Below are 6,614 nucleotides of genomic sequence, written 5' to 3' on the forward strand. Positions count from 1 at the left end.
CCTCTTCCCTCAGTGGAATAAAGGCTTGTTTGGAAAGCATTATTAATATGTCTTTATCTTCTATACTCCATTCCCACGCTTCTCTGCTTGATGGTCAGGACCAAGACAAAGCAAGACCTATATAACAAGTAATGTAACTTTTGTATCTGATAACGTCAGTCAAATCCCCTCAGGATTTATCCTGTAACCCTGTGCCGCAATTTGTAGAACCTTTGTCAGTGTCAGCCATGTGGATGAGTCATGGCCGTCGCTTAACCAATTTGCTGTCTGTGAAACCCTGAGAGAATGTTTTCTCTCCATGTGTCTCTCCTTAGGCACACTCTACATCATCAATCACTTTCCTCTGTGGCCCCATAATCTCCTTGATCAGAAAATTTGGAACACAACTGAGTTACATGATATTACAGTACAGGTTCTCCTATGTTCTGAGTCTTCACTGACCTTGAAAGGCTAGGGCCAAAATGTTGGCTGCCCTTGCACCCTTCTTTTTCTCTAATTTTTGGTCTGCGAATGTAGGTTGTTAACCATCCAGAAGAGGAGCTTATTAATACTACCCTACAACATATGCAGTTGAGCTTAAGCTCCCTATCTGTCTGAATATCAAACATTTTAGGCATAACATGGAACAGGTATTTTCCATCTAGTATTGATATCTTAAACTTTAAGTCCCTACAGAATATGAAGAAAAACATTTTAAAAATTTTAAAAAATAGGAATAAATGGTTACATATTTTTACACAGAAATTTAGAAATCTAACCATATAGAGCATTGTAGCAGGACAGTCCAATGACATTTTTTTTCTTGTCTCTTGTTTTCATTTATTACCACCCCCTTTTTTTTTAAACATTTACTTGAGAGACAGTATCACAGTAATTGGTATGTCATGACAAACAGTACATATTTAGAAGACCAGAATGACAGGCATTCCAAGCATGACCCTACCATTACACATTGCTATCTTCAGTGAAGTTACTGAGTTCACAGATATCAGCATGTGTAGTTAGTCAGAATGAAAATCCTGCCAATTAACTGCTAGCTTCAAAAATATGCTGATGTTTCTCAGGATCATTCCCTTACCTGTCCTTTGCATATAAATGTATGGCTTTGCGCCTGTCATGTTTCCTAGCTTTTCTCCTTGCTGTCTCTTCGTTGCCTACTCCTCAAGTTCTCGCTTTCCTTCTAATTGCGTTATGCCTTTCTATTTTTATTTTTTCTTTGAGTTCTTATACTAGGGACACTATACGATATTTATACATATGAGTCTAGTTTATTTCACTTATGAGTATATCTTCAAGTGGAATCTACTTAAATATGAAGGCTTCGAGTTTATCATTCTTGATAGCTGAGTAATACTCCATTATATACAAATTCCACATCTTTTTCATCCATTCCTCAGGTGATGGGCATCTTTGTTGTTTCCAAGATTCGGCTATCACAAATTGTGCTACTATAAACATAGGTACGCATATGTCACTATAATTTGACATTTTCAGTTCCTCTCGGAAAATTCCCAGTACAGGAATAGCTGGTTTGAATGGGATTTCCAGTCCTAGTATTTTAAGGAGTCTGCACACTGATTTCCATAATGGTTGCACCAGTCTACATTCGCACCAGCAGTGTAGAAGGGTTCCTTCTCCCCCACAGCCACACCAAGATTTGTTGTTGGTTGAATTCTTTATCATAGCCATTCTTTGTGGGGTGATATGGTATCTCAGTGTTGTTTTAATTTGCATTTCACGGATGGCTAATGATGTAGAGCATTTTTTCATATATTCTCTTCTTTAATTTCATCCTCTGAGAAGTGTGTGTTCATCTCAGATGCCCATTTCTTGATTGGGTCTTTAAATTTTGGAGCCCTAATGTTTTTTAGCTTTTTATAAATTTTAGAGAGCAGACCTTTTTCTGAGTGCTTATTTGTCATGATTTTATTCCAAATTTGTGGGTTGTCTTTTCACTTTGTTGGTAATTTTTTTTTGATGTGCAAAATCTCAGTAAGAGGAGGTCCCAGTTATTAACTCAAATATTACCCTTGTGCTTTGATTTTTGTTTAGGAACTCTTTGGCTACCCCTGTTCAAGAGTTCCTCCTACTTTCTCTTCCAGGAGATTTCGTGTTTCTGTTTTTATGTTTAGATCTTTAATCCACTTTGACTTCAGCTTAGTGCATTGTGATAGACCTGCGTCAAGTTTTAGTTTTCGGCATGTAGAGAGCCAGTTTTTCCAGCACCATTTGTTAAAGAGGCTATCTTTCTTCCCGTGAGCATGTTTGGCCCCTTTGTCGAAGATAAGGTGGCTGAGTGTGTTCATAGAGGCTTCTGCATTTTCTAATCTACTCCATTGATCCTCAGGTCTATTTTGTTGTCAGTACCATGCTGATTTTATCACAGTAGCTTCATAGTATAATTTCAAGTCAGGAATTGTAATGCCTCCTGCTTGTCTTTATTGCCCAGGATTGCCTTTCCTATTCTGGGTCTTTTCTGGTTCCAAATGAATTTTAGGAACGATTTCTCTCGGTCTGGGAGGTACATTGGTGGTAGTTTGATAGGGATTGCATTAAATCCATACAGCAATTTTGGGGCGTATGGTCATGTTCACAATGTTGCTTCCTATCCAGGAGCAGGGAATATCTTTCCATTTTCTGAAATCCTCTACAATCTCTTTTTCAAGAGTACTGTAATTTTCCTTGAAAAGATCTTTGACTTCTTTAGTTAGATGAATTCCAAGGTGTTTCATTTTTTGCAGGGCTATTGTAAAAGGTATTATTTCTATAATTTCCCTCTCAGTGTGTTTGTTATATGTGTAAAGGACTGCTATTGACTTTTGGGTATTGACATTTTGTCCTGCCATGCTACTGAATTTGTGTATCAATTCTAGTAGCTTCTTGGTGGAGTTTTTTGGGTCTTTCAAGTATAAAGTACCATGTCATCTGCAAATAATGATAATTTAACTTCTTCTTTACCCATTCTTACTCCTTTTATTTCTTTCTCCTGTCTAATGGCTCTAGCTAATGATTCCAGAACAATATTGAATAGGAGTGGTGATAGAGGACATCCTTATCTTGTACCAGATCTGAGAGTAAAAGATTCCAATTTTTGTCCCATTTAGAATTATGTTAGCCACTGGGTTGTCATACATGGCTTTTGTCAGATTTAAGTAGGGGCCATCTATTCCAATTTTCTGTAGGATTTTGAATTTGAATGAGTCTTGTACTTTGTCAAAAGCCTTTTCTGCATCAATTGGGATGATGATGTGGTTTTTAGATTTTGCTCTATTCATATAGTGTATTACATTTATAGATTTTTGAGTATTGAACCATCCTTGCATCGCTGGAATGAATCCTACCTGGTCATGGTATATAATCTTCTTGATGATTTGCTGTATTCTGTTTGCTAGGATTTTGTTAAGGATATTTGCATTTATGTTCATGAGGGAGATTGGCCTGTAGTTCTCTTTTTAGTTGTCTTTCCCTGGTTGTAGTATTAGTATATTTACTTATTTTTGCTAGAACTGGGGATTGAACTCAGGCCCTTGCGCTTGCCAGGGAAGCACTTATTCCACTGAGCCATATCCCCGGCCCTTTGGTATCAGTATAATACTTGCCTCCAGGAATGATTTTGGGAGGATTGCTTCCTTTTCAATTTCTCTGAGGAGTTTAACTTGTATAGGGATTATATCTTACGCAAATTTCTTTTAGAATTCAGCTCTGAATACATCTGGACCTGGACTTTTCTTTGTCGGTAGGTTTTTTGTTACATTTCATATTTCATTGGCTGTTACTGAGAGTTGTTGTATCTTCTTGATTCAGTTTTGGTTATTTGTACCTGTACAGAAATCTTTCCTTTTTTTCTGTCTCTTCTGTTGTGTGACAGGAAACATTCTCAAAGTAGCTATTGACAATCTTCTGAATTTCCAGTGGTCGTGGTAATTATACCCTTTTCATTCCTTTAATGCTTGTATTTGAATTTTTTCTTTCCTCTTTTTGATGAGGTTGGCTAAGGGCTTATCAATTTTATTTAATCTTTGAAAAAAACAGGTTTTTGTTTCGTTACTTCTTTTTTTTCTCCATAATTTTATTGAGAAATAGCAATGAGACCGTTTCAAACCAAATTGGTAGGACAGTTTCAATAATTAACACATTGCATACATTCTTCCTACTGGTTAATTGCTGTATAAGATGCAGACATAATATCCTATTTACAAACACTATTAGAACACATCCCTCTATTCATTAAGAGAATATAACTATATATCGATCCTAACCATTTTGAATACACAGATACAAAATGGACATTCATCTGTATCTCCTTTTTTTGTTAAGTTCTGTTATTTGAATATTATAGGTATGTTAATTCAGCAAAATATTCTGAAAGAGTCCCGTAGTCCATACTAGTATTGGGTCTTCTACTTCACTAGCAACGTCAAAAATTGTTGACCTGAGTCCCCTACAGCTCAACATAACACCATGGCTTTACCTCCTATACTTCGTTTTTATATTTTTCTGCTGGATGGTTAAGACCAAGGTAAAGCAGGACCTGTGCAACAAGAGTTGTAGCTTTTGGGTCTGAGAAGGTCAGTGAAATCCCCTCAGGATTTATCCTGAGATCCTGTACCTCAGATTGCAGAACCTTTGTTAGTGTCAGCCATGTGGATGAGTCACGGCCATTGCTTGGCCAATGTGCTCTCTGTGAAAGCCTGAGAGAATGTTTTCTCTCCATGTGTCTCTCCTTAGACACACTCTACATCATTAGTCACTTTCCTCTTTGGCCCCATAATCTCCTTGATGAGAAAATTTGGGACACTACCGAGTTACGTGACATTACAGACAAGATGTCATATGTCCTGAGGCTTAATTGACCTTGGAAGGCTAGAGCCAAAATGTTGGCTTTCCTTGCGGCCGTCCTTTTTCTCTAATTTTGGTCTGCAAACTTAGGTTGTTAACCCTCCAGAAGAGAAGCTTATTGTTATTACCATACAACCTAGGCTGTTAAGCTTAACCTCACTATCTGTCTGAATATCAAACATCTTAGGCATAACATGAAACAGGTATTTTTCATCAAGTATTGATATGTTGAACTTTCAGTCCCTACAGAATATGATGAAAAATTAGAATATATTTTTTAAAATAAGCCTAAAGAATTATATAATTCTTATGTTTACACGTAAGTCCAAAAATCTAACCATTTACAACCTTGAAGCAGGACAGAGCCACAACATTCCTTTTCCTGCCTCTCACCTTCATTCACCACTCCCTTCTTTTTGAACAATCATCTACCCAAGAGACAGCATGGCAGCAACTGGCATGTCATGATAAACAGACCGTATTTAGAAGACCAGAATGTGAGGCACTCCAAGCATGAAACTACTATTACAGATTACCATCTTCAGTGTAGTTGCTTAGTTCACAGGAATCAGTATATATAATTAGTCACGGTGGAAATCTTTCCAATTAACTGCTAGATTCAAAAATCTTCTGAGATTCTCAGGATCATTGCCTTGCCCATCTTCTACATATAACTCTGTGGCTTGTGTCTGTCATGTTTCTAAGCTCTTCTCCTTTCCCTCTCTTAGTTAGTCCTCAAGTTCCTGATGTATTATACCTTTCTATTTGTATTTCTTCTTTTGAGTTCTTATACTAGGGAAGCTACATGATATTTACACATGTGTGTCTGGTTTATTTCACTTATGAGTATATCTTCAAGTGGTATCCACTTCAATATAAAGGCTTCGAGTTTATCATTCTTTATAGCTGAGTAATACTCCATTGTGTAAAAATACCACATCTTTTTCAACCATTCCTCAGGTGATGGGCGTCTTGGTTGTTTCCAAGATTTGGCTGTCACAAATTTTGCTGTTATAAACATAGGCACACATATATCCCTATGATAAGATGTTTTCAGATCCTCCGGGAAGATTCCCAGTAGAGGAATAGCAGGTTTAAAGGGGATTTCCAGTCCAACTTTTCTATGGAGTCTCCACACTTTTCCATAACGGTTGCACCAGTCTGCATTCCCATCAGCAGTGGAAAAGGGTTCCTTTTTCCCCAGAGTCTCTCCAACGTTTGTTGTTGGGTGATTTCTTTATGATAGCCATTCTTTCTGGAGTGAGATGAAATCTCAATGTTGTTTTAATTTGCATTTCATGGATGGCTAGTGATGTGGAGCATTTTTTCATATATTTATTTGCTTCTTTAACTTCATCCTCTGAGAAGTGTGTGTTCTTCTCAGATGCCCATTTCTGGACTGGATCTTTAAATTTTGGGGCCCAGTGTTTTTTAGTTCTTTATAAATTCTAGAGAGCAGACCTTTGTCTCTGTGCTTATTTGTCATGATTTTTTCCAGATTTGTGGGTTGTCTTTTCAGTTTGTTGGTAATTTGTTTTGACATGAAAAAACTTCTCAGTAAGAGCAGGTCTCAGTTGTTAATTCTTTCAACTGTTTCCTGTGCGATTTGATTTTTGTTCATGAACTCTTTGCCTACCCCTATGTCTTCAAGAGTTTCTCATACTTTTTCTTCCATGAGATTTAGTGTCTCTGCTTTAGTGTTTAGATCTTTAATCCAGTTTGACTTGAGTTTAGTTCATGGTGATAGACCTGGGTCAAGTTTTAGTTTTCAACAT

At 37.1% G+C, this 6,614-nt stretch overlaps 1 protein-coding gene across 1 annotated transcript in view; it reads left to right on the forward strand.

Annotated features, from left to right (window-relative positions):
• Ap2b1 (adaptor related protein complex 2 beta 1 subunit) overlaps positions 1 to 6,614 on the forward strand; it is a 124,247-nt gene that overhangs the window by 47,835 nt on the left and 69,798 nt on the right. The window lies entirely within an intron of this gene.

Source organism: Octodon degus, unplaced genomic scaffold, assembly GCF_000260255.1.
Source record: "Octodon degus isolate 3935 unplaced genomic scaffold, OctDeg1.0 scaffold00164, whole genome shotgun sequence".
Taxonomy (NCBI): Eukaryota; Metazoa; Chordata; class Mammalia; order Rodentia; family Octodontidae; genus Octodon; species Octodon degus.